This window comes from Prosopis cineraria, unplaced genomic scaffold (genome assembly GCF_029017545.1).
Source record: "Prosopis cineraria cultivar Desert tree isolate PC_DT_omini unplaced genomic scaffold, ASM2901754v1 PC10, whole genome shotgun sequence".
In the NCBI taxonomy this organism is placed as follows: domain Eukaryota; kingdom Viridiplantae; phylum Streptophyta; class Magnoliopsida; order Fabales; family Fabaceae; genus Prosopis; species Prosopis cineraria.
Window position 1 is genome coordinate 20,035,005 of NW_026555341.1, and position 19,431 is coordinate 20,054,435.

Here is a 19,431-nt window from a genome sequence, read left to right on the forward strand (position 1 = left end):
ATTTCTACGTCCAACATTTAATTGAAGTGATTCAAGCGCCCACACGAAACTTACAACATGTACTAACTAACGGAATAAGTTTGGAATCAATTTGACGGTTCGATCTAAAATTAGACATCTGGGTGTAAAAAATCACTTTTTTCTTTCAAAACTTTCATCCTAAGAGCTCAATTATCATTTCTTATCCCATTATACAACTTTGGGCCTTGAACCAAGTCTGAAAAGACTATATATACCTGATTGACACTACTAATCACATATACCATATCAATTGCCCATTTTAACCTCTCAATACCATATTACACAATTGTAAACTTATATGAGAAATACACATACAACACACATTCACATATATATAACTAGACTTGTTCTACTTTCAACCCTTTGACTCTTACATATGAGGCTTCGCTTCACCATATAGTCAGGAATCACAACATACTTGATTCTTTCAAATGGGGCCCTACCTCACCATTTGTGTTAAGTTCTCATATAGCAACGCAACTCATAATCAATACATAATCATCACATTAGTTCAAATATATACAAGTGGAACAAGTTACATAACAAAACAGACTTGCTTGAATAGCATCTAGGCCTACCCATGTACCCTTCACTAGGGCACTCTCGGTGAGATGCACATCATATGTATATATACAAGCAAGATTCACGACGCAATTCATATACACATTCACTTATATATTCTAGTTGGAAACTCTACTATCACAACTCATTATACATTCATTTATATGAATGGTAGTCATACCATTATCAAGTGAGGCTACTCTTTCTTCGATTTCTTTCCTAGCCTTCTTATGCTCTCTTCACCTGTGTTCAAAAGTAACGAAGTGAGACATATGCCTTAGTAACTCAGAGGTAACCCTAATTACTAGTTAGTAAGTAAAATCATAAACAAGCAATAAAGTAGCACGTGTTTCAATCAAAACAATATCATTTGCATATATGAAAACTCATTCTCATCAAACTCATTTTGCTCATGCAATGCATTCCTGGTTCCACCTAGTGAAATAATCTATATGCTCGAACTAAGACTTCCAGTCACATGAAATAGGGCCTACTTCCAGTCTCCTAAGTCAGTTATAACAAAGTTAAACTCTATGTTCTGGATCATCAAAACTTTTTAGCCTTATATAGAGTAGGACCATAACCCCTTACCCTAGTTTAGGACAGCCTCATAGCTCATTCCATATCCTAAGTCTGTTATGGCGAAGTCAAGTTCTATGCTCTGAATTATCAAGATTCTTCTCTTAGGTCCATCTTGGTAGAGTCAAGCTTTATACTCCAGATTATCATGACTTGCTGGACCTCCTTACAGTAAGATCACATCCCCCCACCGTAATCCAGGGTATTCTCACGAATGCGATGCATGTCAATGCATATGCAACCCTAAATTCATTTTAATCAATACTCACACACCCGCATGCATATACTTTCACAATACTACTACTCTATCAGTTTACAACACAATGCACGTAATTATATCAAAATACTTGCAAATAATTTCATAAACAAATAAGTAAAAGGGTTACTTCAATTATCTTTAACCCTTGCTACTAAAGGTTATCAATCACTTTAAGCTCTCAGGGGCATAGATTCTCACAAAAAATGCTACAGGTGTTCAATCTACACAATACAATGCCCCTCAGTCAATTCTCAACCTTTCACACAAACATTGATTCGGCTCAATCGAATCCCTTAACACGTAAAATAATTCAAATAAACCCTTTTGAATTTACTTATCCATTATTTATAATCACTAGTACTATAGGCTACTTAAACAACCATAATAATCTCCTAACACTTATTCAACCAAAATCTTGCCAATTAACCTAACTTTTATGCTATCTTGAGCCTAAGTTTTCAAAGCTTAACCATTCAACTTCATATTAGTCAAAAACCTTTAGTACTATATTCGATAGCCCATTTTAAACTGTTCTTTTAGATTATAATACCGTAGAACTTCATGATTCATTTTCTCAATCAATGAAATTCAACAAAAATGGGGTAGAAATGAAGATTGAGATTGTGCGATACTTACCTAACAAATTACTAATCGAAGCAGATTCCCAATAGTTAGATAAGGCTTGCCCTAGTAGAGATGTACTCCTCTTCCCTTTTAGATGCATTTCCAACAGTTTATCTTTTAATTTCACAAGTTGATCATATCAGCTTTAAATAATCCCTAGACAATACGCTGTGATGCACATAGCTTCCACCGCGGTGTGTGGCACAGTGAGTCCAATCTCATTTGTGCTTGTGCGTTATGCCTTAGATTGTCGTTCCATCCTTCAATCATATCAATACAATATCCAAACAATGCAAAACATTAGCTCAACACCCAAACCACAATCAATCTACTAATTACTAATTTATCTTTGATTAGCAACTAGTTCTTGGTATTTAAATTTAGGATGTTATATTAGGAAATTCATACTTTGATCTAGTCCAATTGTAACTCGAAGATTAATAAGATCAAACTTGATCCATAAGACTGTAAGACTGGCCCCAATAGTCTAGTACTCATTTAACTTTTTTTCTTTTTCTCTCTATGAGAGACAACAATTTATTTCACCTCGATAAACTCAATTAAAATAATAAAAATAAAAATACTTATAATCATAAAAAATCCATAACAATTTCCTATAACAAAAAAAATTTAATTACAATTCAAATGATCTAAATTCATAACTTTGACAATAACAACATTCAACAAACTTAAGCAACATGTCTAATATACATTATAACAACAATTTAGTGGCAAACTAAACTAAAATTATCTTAAATAGAAAGACAAAATGTAAATGGAGGAAACATTGTGTTCAAATATATTGGAGATAATTAAAATTATATTAAAATAATTTCATAAGACTGAATCAAGTGACCTGAGAGCTTAGTCTCTTATCTAGTCTAACTTGAGAAAGTAGTCTTGTCTTTTTTGTCTCTCTGGTACTTCAGATCAATTTTTTTATTGGACTAGACCAAATTGGGTTTATTTGAGTGGATTAAGTTAGATAGGATAACTAAACTTTTGCACAATGCTAAATGATATAGTAAAACTATTTATTAAAGCCTCTATAAAAAGTTATATCAATACTTATGAGAACAAAATTTTTATTTCAGTGTTGGCATATTTGATCTTATGTATTGTAGCACTTAAACATTTTAAGCCAATAGAATTCTCCCATAAAATTAGCTTTTGGTCAAGAGTCAAATATTTTTCAAATTTGAATGTGTAATAATTATTCTTATTATTATTCCACCACACTAGATGGATATTTGAAGAAAGGTGGGAATAAATGTTGGACGAAAAAACTCCTCCTCCTTGTTTGTTTCAAAATGAAACAAATGAATGTTTCCTAAAGGAAACAAATTAAATTGGGAGATTTATTTTAGAGTTAAGGTGCAATTTTACCTCTAAACTATTCTTAAAGAAGCAATATTTTTCCTAAATTATTTATCATATCAATGTTTCCTCTAAACTAATTAAATCAAAGTAATGTTGCCCCTACTATTTAAATGTCCATTAACTGTAACTAATGAGATCCACTTTTTATGAGTTAAGGTGCAATTTTATTTCTAGACTATTTTGAAAGAGCAATATCCCCCTTAAATTAATTAGATTGGATTAATATTGCCCTTCTGTTTAAAAATTATAAATGTCCATTAAATAAAGATAGATAATGAAAAGTACTTTTTGTACTAGTGCTGTTCCATCCACATCTTTTTTAACATCTAATACTCATGTAAAAGCATTTATCTCTATCATGATTTTCTTCACCAACATTCCAACGAGTCATGAGTTATATATTGAAAAGAAGTTCGATTTTTTCTACTAATTTTTTTCAATAACAAATATGACAATAGTTGAAGTATAAATTCACACTAACAGCACTAAAAGAGAAGCTCTTGATCCAATCAAGAACATATAAACAATATTATGTGGTCAAAAAGTCACTTCTTATCATTTTGAGTGGATCAGCATACAAAATTGACAACCATAAACAAATATACTCTCTCATATGTTTTATAAACAAAAAATCCTATACATAGATCATTATAAAGTGGTTACTCAAAAATTAATTTAGCAACTAGAACGTCATAGTTTAGTTGAAATCCTAACTTTACTCAATGTTAACTAGAGAGAGATAATAAAAAAGTGAGTCCTATTAGCTACAATTAATACATTTATGATTTTGTAAACTATGAGAGCAACATTGCTCTTTTAAGAATATTTTAGGGACAAAATTATACCTTAACCCATGAAAAGTGAGTTCTACTAGTTATAGTTAACAGATGCATAAATGGCTGGGGCAACATTACTCCATTAGTTTAGGGACAACACTACTATGATGAGTAGTTTTGGGGCAACATTGCTCCTCTAAAAATAGTTCAGAGGCAAAATTATACATTAGCCTTTTTATGTTATATGATGAGTTAATCATCAATTGACCATATTTTATCAACTTAAGGGGGAGAAAAGACTAGCTAGAAAATAAAATATATGAAATGCATTATCATTATCTTATTTATATTCTCTCAAATAGCAATGTGAACTAGAAGTTTATTAAATGCATTCATAAAATATTGCAAAATACCTGTCAAATGTAATTACTGACCAAAATGAGAATTATTAAATATTGTATTCCAACTAAAGTGCTCAAATGATTATAAAAGGAAATGAGACATGCTTGAGGCATGAAAAGTTACTCAGTTCCAAATATAAATGTCACACTTCGGCACTAAACGTATGACTGGCACAGAATCTGAGATAAATTCACATTCCATAAACCTTAATTATATGAAATTAAGCTAAAATATCAATGACTAATTTATATATATAATTGTAAGGTTCAAAAAAAATCTTAAATATTCTGTAAAAATTTTAGCAGATTTCTCCTTGTAATTCGAACCTCCCAAAATTTTTTTACCATAACAAAATCTATCAGCCAATACAGTAAAGGCGCTTAGCTCCATACTAGCAGATAATAAATCATCAAAACAAAACTAGGATTTGACTATGGTATGCATGGAGCACTAGATTATAATTACATCAAAATAACTAGAACATGCTTCCATTGTCCAAAATGTAATCTGCTCTTCAACGATCAACAGACAAGGTCATCGACAACATTTGAGACCAAAGAATTTTTCGATGAGTAGCATTCCAATCGAGATTATAAATTATAATTAATTAAAAATAAAATGTGACAGGTAGTAACTAATAAACTTAGTTTAAATAAAACAAGATAATAAGTGAAACTTACTTTAACAAACAATGAATAATGAGTTTGCTCAATAATATAACAATGAAACCAACAACAACATCAAAACCAAATAAATTTATCAAAATTTTTCTATTATATATATATAAAGATTTCAAATAATGCTGCAATTAAAAAAATCCTTTAAAGAAACAAATATAAAATGATAAGTTTTAAATCTAATATAGGAAAGCTTTATTAAAATGAATAATAAGGATGGACACACAGTCCACGAGGGCTATATCAACTTTAATTATTATTTATCAATAGCATAAATTATTAGTAAAATCAAGATCTCATCATTAATAAAATAATTATTATAGAAGTAGAATTGACAAGAATGTTTATATAACAAATAAAGAAATAGTATTAAAATTTAAGTAAAGAAATTTTGTAAACAATTATTAGAAATTCATTCGAAATGCTACCCATTCATTTGAAAGTTTGCAAAAGTTCTAAAATTTGCTTCTCTTACTTTACACTTTTATTCTAATGAAGTCCTTAATGTTTTGACAAATAAATTAAAATTTTAAAATTATTTATCAAATAATTTTTCAAGCACTTAATGGGCAGTCTAACAATATTAAAGATAATATTCTAACTAATTATGTTCCAGGTATATTTGGATTAGTTAAACTTTTGACAATTTCCAATTCATTCTCATAACTCTTTGTAACTTACTCTCAAATATAAGTCACAATATCTCATATCAACCATTCTCTTGCTTCCTTTAGATTTAATAACATATTTTGATATTTTTAAAATTTCAAAACTTACATATACTCCTTTGAGTAATATTCATAATTCATCTAAGCTCTAATATAACAATTTAACAATCTCATTTCCATCAATAAATTTTTCAAGGACATTTACAAGCATTATGAGAACATTTACCATTAAATCATGAGACAAACATTCGAGCAAATTCAATCATTTTCAACATTTAATTTCTTCATCAATTTTTAACTCAACATTAATAAAATAGAATTCAATGTTATCGAAAATAGCTTTTAAATTCTTCATTCAATTATTTTCACAACCATCTTGAGACATCCAACTTTAACTAACAATAATCATCTAGTCATTTAATTAACTTTCCACGTAAACGTTACCAACATTAAGCATAGTATCACAATAAAATTCCACAACATTAACCAATTCGGCTCCTTAATTCGCAAGCAAGTCACGGCAGCAACAAAAAAAGTAGAGGCAGAATTTTCGACCAAAACGAAAAAACAAAGAAGAAGAAGTTGAATTTATCATACCCAATCACACGACACCCACTAGCTGAATAGGAAGGAAGAGTGAAGAGGAAGATCAAGCAAACACACGAAGCCAACAGTTTATGAGGAAGGGCATATAGGAATCAAACGTACGCACCACCACGGTCGGCCACTAAGCAGAAAAGAAATAAAAGAATAGCAACCCAAGAAGGAATTCAGTGAATCCAACTCCCTCTCATCTACATGAATGCGATGGCAAGCAGAGAAATTGAAGAGCACTCACCTCAAGCTAACATGAAGCTAAAAACGATGGCAGGGGAAAAAGCATCAAGCAACCCATCCTTATTGTAACATATGAAATTAGGCAGAAAGAAGAACGGAGAGTTAGGCAACAGCAGCAAAGAGACGCAGCCGACAGTGAGCAAAGAAAATTGATGAGAAGAACTAGACAAGTGGAGCGATAATGAAGGAGCAGAGGAAAGTAATGGCGGTGAAGAGAACAAAAATGAAATGCTCTGTTTTTTCTTGAACCATGGATATAAATTCTGACCAAAAGAAGTATTTGCAAAAATTACAAGAAAGGACAGGGGAAAATCACAAGAAAAGGCACAAGAAAATTATACAAAGCACAATATTTTTATATAATTTAAAATCAAAATTTTGCTAAAAAAAAAAACTTGAACTTCGGATTTTTAAGAAATTTTATAACATAAGTTCTTCTAATTTATCATTTTTTACTTGTTAAAAGAACTTATTTAAATAAAATATCTATTGGAAGGAAAAAATTTATTCAATTTAAAAATTAAGGTCATTACAATAAATATATTAAAAAAAGGAGCATATAATTAAAATGATCATGCCAAGGAGATAAACACTTTAAAAGAGGGTTAAGACATAATTAATTATGAAAACCCTACAAGAGGTTAAGGTACCTAACAATAACAAAGAGATTTTAAAAAGGTTATGTCACAATTAGAAGAATGGAAGTGGAAACATAAAGTTATCGACAATTTTAATGATAATAATTTTGATGATAATATTATGTAATCAAATGATGATCTTACGCACAAGTATGTTATGAAAAGTATATGGAAAGATGATTGGCCAAAAAAAAAACAGAAAATTGATGTGAAAATCATGTCCAAACACTTGAAGTGTAAAATGATTGTGAATATTTGTGTAAAAATTATTATGAGATATATGAACATTTATGTGAAAATGGGAATTTTCACAATGTTCTAATAATGATCATGACCAAGTATGTTATTTTGTGGTAGATTTTTGTATATATCAATAGTCTGGTAGCATATGAAATTCAAATAATGCATCTATTGAATATTATTATAGCATATGCATATGACTCATTACATAGTAAAATTTACATGAGAATCCTTTAAGATAAAAAATGCCACAAGTATGACCAAGACAATTATTTATTGTGCTATGTGGATTAAAATAGTTAAGCATTTTGAGTATATATATGCATATGTATAATTAACTTAGCAGATATGCATTAATAAACAATGTATAATTTTGCATTTTACTTGACTTGCAAGTCAAATTATTGAATGTCTTGATGATTTCAAAATCATTATATTTTTATGAGAATTTTCTCTACCAAATGTATTGAATTTAATGGTATATAAGTACCATATATTTACTCTATGATAATATTTACATATTCTGTTAATGTTGCATTTGCTGTAGGATATGAATGAGTATTGAAATGAAGGATTTTTATAGTTCTATTGAAATCATTATATGAGATCATTTTGTTCTATTAACAAATTAAACTTGCAAAGATACAAAATATACCATGATAATTTTCAAAATAACTTTTTTGTTTTCTTGGGTGATCTCCACAGTGCGTAAGACTAGTAGAGTATACGTTGATAATTCAACATATCTATAAGATATGTTAAAAAAATATGTATGATGGAAATGCATTGTGCAACATCTACTCTTAGAAATTAGTATTTTCTATTGAGATACAATAACAAGAAGTGACGTTATTATGATAAAGAATTAAATTAATATCGTTATTAGGGGAATAAAGTATATACTGTACTCTTTTTTCTTTAACCAAAATTTTTTTAATTGGGTTTTCTTGGTAAATTTTTTAATGAGGTAGCTTTATTATATATTGTGTACTCTTTTTGCTTCAATAGGTTTTTGTCTCATTGGATTTTTTTCCAATAAAATTTTAACGACGCACAATATTTGTTTATGGACATCCAAGAGGGAGTGTTGTAAATATTTTAATATAATTGTAGATATCCATAGCCGTCGAAGAGTTGTTCTTTATTCTCCAATTAAAGCTAGATAACCTACAACATTGTAAACACTGTATTTTGTTCGGGCATATTTTATATTTAATAAAAATAATAATAAATTTGACTAAAAAATATAAAAATACAAAAATAAAATTTAATCCTTTTTAGGACTATATTTTCAAAATAAGAAAAAGAATATCTTTAATTAATTGGTTTAATTTTAGTTTAACCTAAATCTTATTTCTTTTAGTTCATTAAAAATAACAAAAATAATAATAATAAAAAAATAAAAAAAATAAAATTTAATTCTTTTTAGGACTATGTTTTCAAAATAAGAAAAAGAAGATCTTTAATTAATTGGTTTAATTTTATTTTAACCTAGATCTTATTTCTTTTAGTTCATTAAAAATAACAAAAAAAATAATAATAAAAAATAAAAAAATAAAAATTTAATTCTTTTTAATATTATATTTTTTAAAAATATAATAATCTAAAAAAATTAAAAAAATATATAACATTGCTTAAGTCTTTGAAAAATTCTCCCAAATTACCCCAATCATTCAAAATATTGGGAGTCAAATTTTGAGAATTGACTTTTCTCTCCCTAAATCTTATTTTTTATTTAAATGTGTGTGTGTGTGTGTTAATCTAATTAAAAAAATTAACAAAAAATAATAATAAAAATTTTAAAAAATATAAGGGCCGGATGAAATGTTGAGTCATTAGCGTTTCATCATAGCCTTAAAAGGGCTTTCCCTTTCAATGCCAGAATTGCGAGTACAGAGATGAAAGGAGAGGTGCACGGGAAAAATAGAGCAAAAGGAGCAAATGAAAAAAACACACAAGTCAGAGCAGCACACACACGAAAGCAAAGCGAAAAGGAAAAAAAATGAAGAAATAGAGCAGAGAGCAGACGGTGCACATAGAGAAGGCGAGTCACGCACGTGACCAAAGAGACCTAAAAGCAAAAAGCACACAAGGAAGCAACCCATGACAGAGATGCACACACACAACGGCTCAGCGGAAGAAAGGAAAAAAAAGGAAAAGGAGAGATGCACGTGATCAGGAAGAGTAGAATAGAGATGGCGGTCTGAGATGGAAGCATGTAATGGTAAGTAGTCATTTGCTCTCTATATATATAGCATGGGATCTGAGGCTTTTGAGGGGGGAAATTTTTGCAAAAGGAGCAAGGAATTAAAGGAAGGGATTTCTAGAGAACGAGAGAGATCAAAACATTTTACGTGAAAAAAGGGATTGAGAGCTTAAGAGTTCTGAATTTCGAAGAGAAAACTATGAAGGGGATCTAGGTTTTGGTTTTCTGAGAGAGACTGAGAGATTGAGAGGATCGGATTTCTAGATCGAAGAGAGGGATTTCTAATAGCGGATCGAGAGTTTGAAAGGAAATCATTTACATTTGAGATTGAGAGTGATCCAGCTAGAAGCAGAGGAGGCAACTGAAGACTGATCGAATCAAAGTTTAAAGGAGAAGAAGACATCATTCGGTATAGTCATTTTTTTATGATCATTACTGGTTTACTGCTGTATTAATAGGGATGAATTATGCGCTCTATTCACGTGATTGCCTTGCTTTGTGATGGATAAAATTAAGTCTTGGATTGTGTTTCTGATTCTGATTGAGGGTTATCTCATATATTAATAGTTGGTAAGTTGTTGAAGAACTTCTAAGATTTTGATTAAAGGATTACTCAGAATTGTCTTGTGATTTATAACCTTGAGCTAGTGTGTACTTGTATGTGTGATCTAGGAGAAATCATTTTTGAATTTTAAATGTTGTGTGTTTTGATTCTTATTGCAATATGTGGCCAGATACTAAACGTGGAGAAATCTTTAATGAAAATTTTGCTTATTGTCTTAATTGGCCTGGTATGATTTTGGATAATCTCATTATAGTGATGTCTCCAACAACGAAACTTAATGTGATTGTTAGATAGGGCTTTTGAATTAAACTTTAAATATGTTTTTAACATAAAAAGCATATTAATATGTAAGGGCATAATTTTTCATCTCTGTATTAGTCTTAAAGTCCTTTACTTGTTTATAATATTGTTACATTCATATCGTATGGCACTTTCTATCATGATTGTATGTACAATTTTAATTATTATGACGGGCTTATCTTATAAAAAGGTTGACAGGAGAGAGTTTTATTCTTATCCAATTAAAAAAAATGAAATGAATAAGAGAGGATTTTCTTTAATTATTTACTCGTCGTGTGAGATTTTAAGAATTTTCACAGGCATTTAAAATGATCATCTACGGTGTAATCAATAAAATTTTGCAAGTATGAATATCCAATTTATATATAATAAACAAGAGTTTTAATGGCCCACCATTAAAATTAACTCTCTTGTTTATAATCTAAATAATTTATTTAAGCCTCATGTGAGATTACAAGAATTTTCATATAGACTTAAGTTAATTACATCATCGTGTGAGATAATAAATCCTCACAGATGTCATAATTCTCAATTTCTATAATAAATAAATAATTTTTGTACATAATGATATAATTAAAAATTTTTAAAAATTAATTAATCAAATTATTTATTCATATTTACCGATTATATCTTTTAGTTATATAAAATTTTTGAATCTCTATAGACTCCTAAGATAATTATATTATCTTATGAGTCAATAAGACTCTGTAGTATAATGATTAATTTTTTAAAAAATATATATAAATTATATATTAAATCAATTAAATTAAAAATGTACTTAAATGTATATTATTTAATCTTTTATCATGTGAGATTTTAAAATCTCCATAGATATTTAAGATAATCATATTACCGTATAAGTTAATAGGGCTTTGCAGGTATGATGATTAAGATTTTTTTTTTAAAAAAAGTATATACGTACATACATGCTTAAAAATTATTATTATTATTACTTAAAAATATACATAAGAATATGAATAAATAAATTAAGTTGCTAAATTCTATTATTATGTGAGATTTTAGAATCTCCGCAGATATTTAGAACAACTACATTATCATATGAACCAATAAGGTTTTGCAGGTATGGCGGTTAAATTCTCGATCATAAAACATAAAAATAATAATTTTAAACCTTTTTCTTTTCTTTATTTTAGAATTTCAAAATTGAGAAAATAATTAAAATTAAATTACTTTTTCACAATATAAAACGCACATATCAAATTTTAGAAAAATTGTTTATTTGAAAAATGGTGAATTATTTTTAATTAAGTTTTCTTCAAAAAAATATTTTCACCAACAACTTTGAAACTTAAACTATGTGAACTTTGATCCCCATCACAGGATAAGTAAGTCTTAGAGTCTGATTTTGAGTCAAGTTCTCCCTCATAAGTAAATAAATATTCTTCATTTTATTATTATCGTTTTTTAAAACACGTGAATAAAAAAAGAATAATTAAAATAACTTTAAAACCATATTAGTTTAGCATAACAAACTTCAGATAACTGTTCTCATGAACAGGTGTTATGGGGTGCCTAATACCTTCTCCACACTCAATCGACTCCCGAACCTATTTTTTATTTTTGTAAACCATCATTATTCTCTTTTAATTGGTTTCCTAAGATTTCTCTTAAAATTTTTGCGGCGACTCTCGTTCATCTGGTTCTCGCCCTGAAGGCTGGAACCTTCATTCACGTGCTGTTTGCATTGCATTTTTTGAGTGTAATAAACATGAATGGCCTCTTAGGAGTTTTTCATGATTAATACATATAACACCCAAATGTTATATACCACTATGTTAATTTTGTTGTAAAATATAGTTAATATGAAGAGTAAAGAAGGACAAGACAATATAAGAAATGGAGAAAAAATAATGGAGGAGAATTCTTATTCATTAGTGTACATATTCTTTAGACATAACCTCTATTTATAAGCCTCCAACCATTCAAGCCCTACCCTAATGTTATAAAGATATAATGAGGCATATAATGATATATTATGTAACATTTGAAGGTTATAAGCTATTAAGACTAGAAACTGCTTCCATGCCATTCATGAGGACATTAAGGATAAATGAATCCTAAGGGCTATGAGTTATGGACATCCATAACATAATACTTATAATACTCCCCCTTGGATATCCATAACAAACATTGTGCTTCATTAAAACCTTACTAGGAAAAACCTAATGGGATAAAAACCTAGTGAGGGAAAAAGAGTACACAATATTTTAAATATTTACTAATGTTGCCTCATTAAAAAATTTTCTAGGAAAACCCAGTGGGACAAAACCTTTAAAAGAAAAAAAGAGTACAACATAATATTTACTCCCCGTAATCTCTCCCTGGTAATAATATCACTCCATTCCCCCTGATGACATCATCACTTTATGTCTCTAAGTCTGTGCATTCCAATTCCATACACAAACTTCTCAAATGTCAAAATTGGTAGTGTCCTAGTAAACAAATCTACAAGATTATCACATAAGTGAATTTGCTGAACATTTATATCACCGCTCTTCTAAATGTTATGAGTGAAAAAAATTTTTGGAGAAATATGTTTTGTTCTATCTCCTTTAATATATCCTCCTTTCAATCAAGCTATGCAAGCTGTGTTATCCTCAAATAATATTGTTGGAATCTTTTTTTCTAACAATAAACCACATATCTTTTTTATATGATGGATCACTGACCTTAGCCAAACACATTCTCTACTTGTTTCGTGAATTGCAATTATTTCAACATGATTTGATATGGTAGCACCTAAAGTTTATTTTGTTGAATGTCAAGATATTTTTATATCCCCACAAGTAAACAAATATCCAATTTGTAATCTACATTTATGTGGATCTAATCAAAATCCTACATCTGCATAACCAATAAGTTGTGATCCAAATTCATTAGAATAAAATAATCCCATATTAATTGTCCCTCAGAGATATCGAATAGGTGTTTAACTCCATTCCAATGCCTTTTTATTGGGAAGGAACTAAATCTTGCTAATAAATTTACAGCAAATGCAATATTAAGTCTTATTGAATTAGCAAGATACATCAATGCACCTATAGCACTAAGATATGGTACTTCAGGACCAAGAAGTTCTTCATCTTTTTCTTGAGGGCAAAAAGGATCTTTTTTCTCATCAAGAGATCTTACAACCATTGGAATAGTTAATGGATGTGCTTTGTCCATGTAAAATTGCACAACCATTGGAATAGTTAATGGATGTACTTTGTCCATGTAAAATTGCTTCAATATTTTTTCAATGTAAGTTGGTTGATAAAGAAAAATTCCATTTACTAAGTGCTTGATTTGTAAACCAAGGAAAAATTTTGTTCTTCCTAGATCTTTGATTTCAAATTCTTTCTTTAAACAATCAATTGCTTTCTAAAACTCTTCAGGAGTTCCAATTACATTTAAATCATCCACATAGACAGAATTATAATAAACTCTAACCCATTTCTCTTTATAAAAACACATGGAGAGATTGGATCATTTTTATAACCTTCATTCAACAAATATTCATTGAGGCAATTATACCACATCCTTCTAGATTGTTTCAATCTATACAAAGATTTATGCAAACAAATTGCGTATTTTTCTCGAGAATCTTTACATGCTTTTGGCAATTTGAATCCTTCAGGGATTTTCATGTAAATTTTTATATCCAAAGAGCCATATAGATAGGCTGTAACAACATCTATCAGGCGCATATCAAGTTTTCTGTGTACTACTAGACTAATTAGATATCTTAACATGATTGCATCCACCATAGGAGAATGTGTCTCTTCAAAATCAATATCAGGTTTTTGCGAAAATCCTTATGCTACTAATCGTGCTTTATATATAATGATTTCATTTTTTTTCATTTCATTTTCACACAAATACCTATCTATATTCAACTAGCTTTACACCATTAGGTATTCAAACTACAGGTCCAAAAACTTCACATTTTGAAAGTAAATTTAATTCTGCTTGAATTGCATCTTTCCACTTTGGCCAATCATTCCTATGTCTACATTCTTCAACTGATTTTGGTTCTAGGTTCTCATTTTGATTCATTATTTTCATAGCAACATTATATGAAAATATGTCATCGATGACTATATTTTTTCGATTCCATCTTTTTCCTATGGTGACATAACTTATCAAGATCTCTTCATTATCTTTAGGTACCTGGACCTCTTTTGGGGTATTTTGATCAATTATGTCTTTTTATTCTTCTAGAATACCAGCCTCTTCTACAATACCATCTTTATTTTGTGTTCCTTTCTTCTTTTTAAGAATTTTATCTTCGGAACCAATTGGTCTACCATGCTTCAGATGTGGCTTAGATTCATTTGCACTTTCTAATTGTCATACTGGGACATCAATTCTAATAAGAACATTTTTACCTAGAATATGATATTTGGTAATTTTTTTAAGGTCAATAAATGCATCTTGCAATTGATTTGCAATATTTTATAGATGAATTATTTTTTTAACTTCAAGTTCACATTACTTTGTATGAGGATCTAGATGAGATAATGATAATTTATTCCATGTAATTTCTTTCTCCAGCTGCTTATTCTCTCCCTAATGTTAGAAAAATTGTTTCATCAAAATGGCAATTGTCAAAACATGCTTTGAATAAATCTCTAGTTAATGATTCTATATACTCGATTATAGAAGGAGATTCAAAACCAACATATATTCCTAACTTTTTTTGAGATCCCATTTTGTGCGTTGTGGTGGAGCAATAGGAACAAATACCGCAGATTCAAAAATTTTAAGATGAAAAATATTTGGCTTCTGACCAAAAGCCAATTGTAACAGGAAAAATTTATAATAACTTATTGGCCTGATGCGCACAAGTGCTACTACATGTAAAATCGCATCTCCCCATACAGAAATAGGAAGTTTTGTTCTTAAGAGCATTGGTCTAGCTATTAATTAGAGGCATTTAATGAATGATTCTACTAAACCATTTTGAGTGTGGACATAAGCAACAAATTTTTCAACTGTTATTCCAATTGATACACAATATTCATAAAAAATTTGTGATGAAAATTTACTCGCATTATCAAGATGAATTGTCTTAATTGCATAATCTGAAAACTGTGTTCTTAATCGAATTATCTGGGGCAAGTAATTTAGCAAATGCTAAATTACATGTTGATAACAAACACACATGTAACCATCTTGTAGATGCATCTATTAAAACCATAAAATGTATGTATGGTCCACATAGTGGATAGATAGGTCCACATATATCCCCTTAGATACGTTCAAGAAAAGTAGGAGATTCAATTTTCACTTTCAAAATTAAAAGTCTTTTAATTAATTTTCTTTGAGAATAAGCAGCACATGAAAAATCCTTAAATTGAAGAATTTTCTGTTTCTTCAATGGATGTTCATGTGAATTTTCAATAATTCTTCACATCATAGTTGAATCGGTATGGCCTAACCGATCATGCCAAACAATGAATGTATCTTGATTAATAAACTTCTTATTGACTATTGCATTTATTTCAACTATACTAATAGTTATGTAGTACAAACTAGAAGAGAACGTGGATAATTTCTCTAGGACACATTTCTTTTTAGATCTAAAATCTATAATATATAGATATTCAATATCTTTCTCATTTGTAGTCTTAACATGATACCCATTTCGACAGATACCTTTAAATCTTAATAAATTTATTTGAGACTTAGATGAATATAATGTGTCATCTATAATAATTTTTGTTCCTTCGGGTAATATTACAATTGCTCTACCAGAGTCATCGATTAATTTAGTATTACCCCCTATAGTATTAACAATTCCATCTCTTATTGTTAAACAAGTAAAATATTTTTTATCTTTAAGTATAGTGTGCATTGTAGCACTATCTATGAGACATATATCTTCATTCTTGTGTTCAATGAAAGAAAAGAAAATATCCATATTCTTCAACAAAAGAAAGAGAATGTATAAAAATAAATTCTTAATAAAATAAAATTTATTCATAGCAATAATGCATTTATTACAAGAAAACAAGAAAGCTAAATGAAACATAACTTAAATTACAAGAAAACAAGAAATATAAATGAAATATAATCCAAATTATTCTAATTATTTTTCAACCAAACATGTCTGATCCTGATTTTTAAAGAAATCAGCCACCTCCAAGTATGCCATAGCATCAAGGCTATTAATATCATTCAACTCATTGATATTATCATTTTTGTATGCAAAATGTGCCTTAACATCATCATTTTGAAAAGTAAAATTTGATTCCACATTATTTGAATTTCATTTCATAGAGGTTAGATAAAGCTTTGCTAGATGCTCAGGTGTATGATAGGTGTGTGACCAATGCCTCTTCATACCACACCGATAACACTAATTTTAAATAACTTTTGAAGGGCAGCTCTTATCTCTTTTTTGCCCTTCATTATTTTTCTTCTTTTGGTAGGCATTAGGATTATAACTAGTACCACTACCACTATTATAATGGTAATTAGCACGTCCCCTGCCACAACCATGCCCACAGCCACAACCTCGACCACGGCAATTACTATGTATAGTCACATTCGCTTCAAGGAATGGAGCTGATCCAGTAGGACAGATTTTATGATTTTTCATCAGCAGCTCATTATTTTGTTCAGCTATAAGAACATAAGAAATTAATTCAGAATACTTTTTAAAACCCATTTCATGATATTGCTATTGCAGGAGCACATTTGAAGCGTGAAAAATTAAAAATGTCTTCTCTAATAAGTCCTCATCATTGATTTTCTCACTGCATAATTTCAATTAAGAACTTATTTTAAAAAAATTTTGAATTATATTCACTTACAGTTTTAAAATCTTGTAACCTTAAATGCATCCATTTATATCGAGCTTTAGGTAAAATTATCATTTTCTAGTGGTCATATCTTTCTTTTTGGTTAATCTACAATTCTAGTGGATCTTCTACTGTAAGGTACTCAGGTTTTAACCCTTTATGAAGATGATGATGAAGGAATATTATTGCCTTGGCCTTATCTTGACTGCTTGCTTGATTTTCAGGTAAAATTGTATTTCCTAGACCTTCAGCGTCTAGGTGAATTTTAGCATCTAGCACCCATGATAGATAATTCTTTCCCATAATAATAAATAAAGCATAATAAATAAATATTATAGTAAAAAAATATTTCACACACACATGCTAAAATATAATTTATAATAAAACACAATAAAAGAGGCACAATATAAAGAAACACAAATATAAATAACCAAACTTACAAAACAAATAAAACTTAATAAATATAAAGCAAATAAATTGATGGATAAAACAAATAATTTATATGATAAAAAAAATTATATTAACAACATAAGTTGATCAATACATACACATATACAAACACAAAGTATATAATATGTATATATAGTATTAATTTAATGGAAGACCAAAATAATAATAAAAATAATAAATAAATAATAAAGAAATGAATAACAACAACAACAAAAACAAAACAACAACAACAACAACAACAACAATAATAATCATGATGATGACATCAAATACATAAATATAAAGAAAGACAAATAAGTATATCAATCTCCATAAAAAATATATAACAACAAATAATAAAAATAAAGCAATGGATGTCAAATGAGACTTGATTAAATTAAATAACTAATCACATGATTATTTTGAAATGAATAAATTGGAGAAATTTAAAATTACTTCATAACTAAGAAAATGAAATGATAGGAAAACAAAACAATAAAATATAAGAACAATATAACCATGAATGTTAATAAAACAATAATATAAAATATAGTTATATATAAAATATAAGAATACATTAATCTAACTAAAAACTCATACCTTATTTTCAGAGCCAATTCGTGCTAATAATATGTCATAAAATATAGTTAATATGAAGAGTAGAGAAGGACAAGACAATACAAGAAATGGAGAGAAAACAATGGAGGAGAATTCTTATTCATTAGTGCACATATGCTTTGAACATGACCTCTATTTATAGGCCTCCAACCATTCAAGTCCTACCCTAATGTTACAAAGATATAATGAGGCATATAATGGTGTATTATGTAACATTTGAAGGTTATAAACTATTAAGACTAAAAACTACTTCCATGCTATTCATGAGGATATTAAGAATAAAAGAATCCTAAGGGTTATGAGTTATGAACATCCATAACATAATATTTATAATAAATTTATTATATGTCGCAACTCATGTTATAGAATTTAAGCCTTGATGCTTATAAATAGTAGGCATATACTAAGTGATTATACGCTTGATGGAGTGAATAAGAGCTCCTCCTCATTTTCTCCCTTTTTCTTTCTCTTATCTTCTTCATCTCCATCATCTCAATCTCTTGTACTTTTCTTGTTTTGTAACAGTTTTTTTGTCAATTTAATAAATTTTTCTCATGATATATAAATTTAGATGGTCGGCCTATTTACTTTTGGTAATTTTATATATTTGAAACAATTATATTAAGGTTAGAAGAGAACCTTCCTCAAAGAAAACAATTGGATTATGATAAGCAAATGAAACTAAAGCACTCAATCATTAGCGACTTTTGAATTTTATATTTGCGCAAGTTAATATTTATTCCTTTGAAGAAAAGTATGTTGAATTTATCTGTGTGTTTTTTATTTTAATACATCACTTCTATGATCTACCCATTTTTTCACATCTTTAATTTTTTATTTAG

General features: G+C 28.8%; 1 long non-coding RNA gene across 1 annotated transcript; it reads right to left on the bottom strand.

Moving 5' to 3' along the window:
• Positions 1 to 490: 490 nt before the first annotated feature.
• On the bottom strand, positions 491 to 6,980 carry LOC129321553 (uncharacterized). The gene is made up of 4 exons (XR_008596030.1): positions 6,786 to 6,980; positions 6,545 to 6,674; positions 2,057 to 2,304; positions 491 to 825 (listed from the first exon to the last, which is right to left on the bottom strand). It is a non-coding gene; the product is annotated as an uncharacterized LOC129321553 (long non-coding RNA).
• Between the last annotated feature and the right edge of the window lie 12,451 nt (positions 6,981 to 19,431).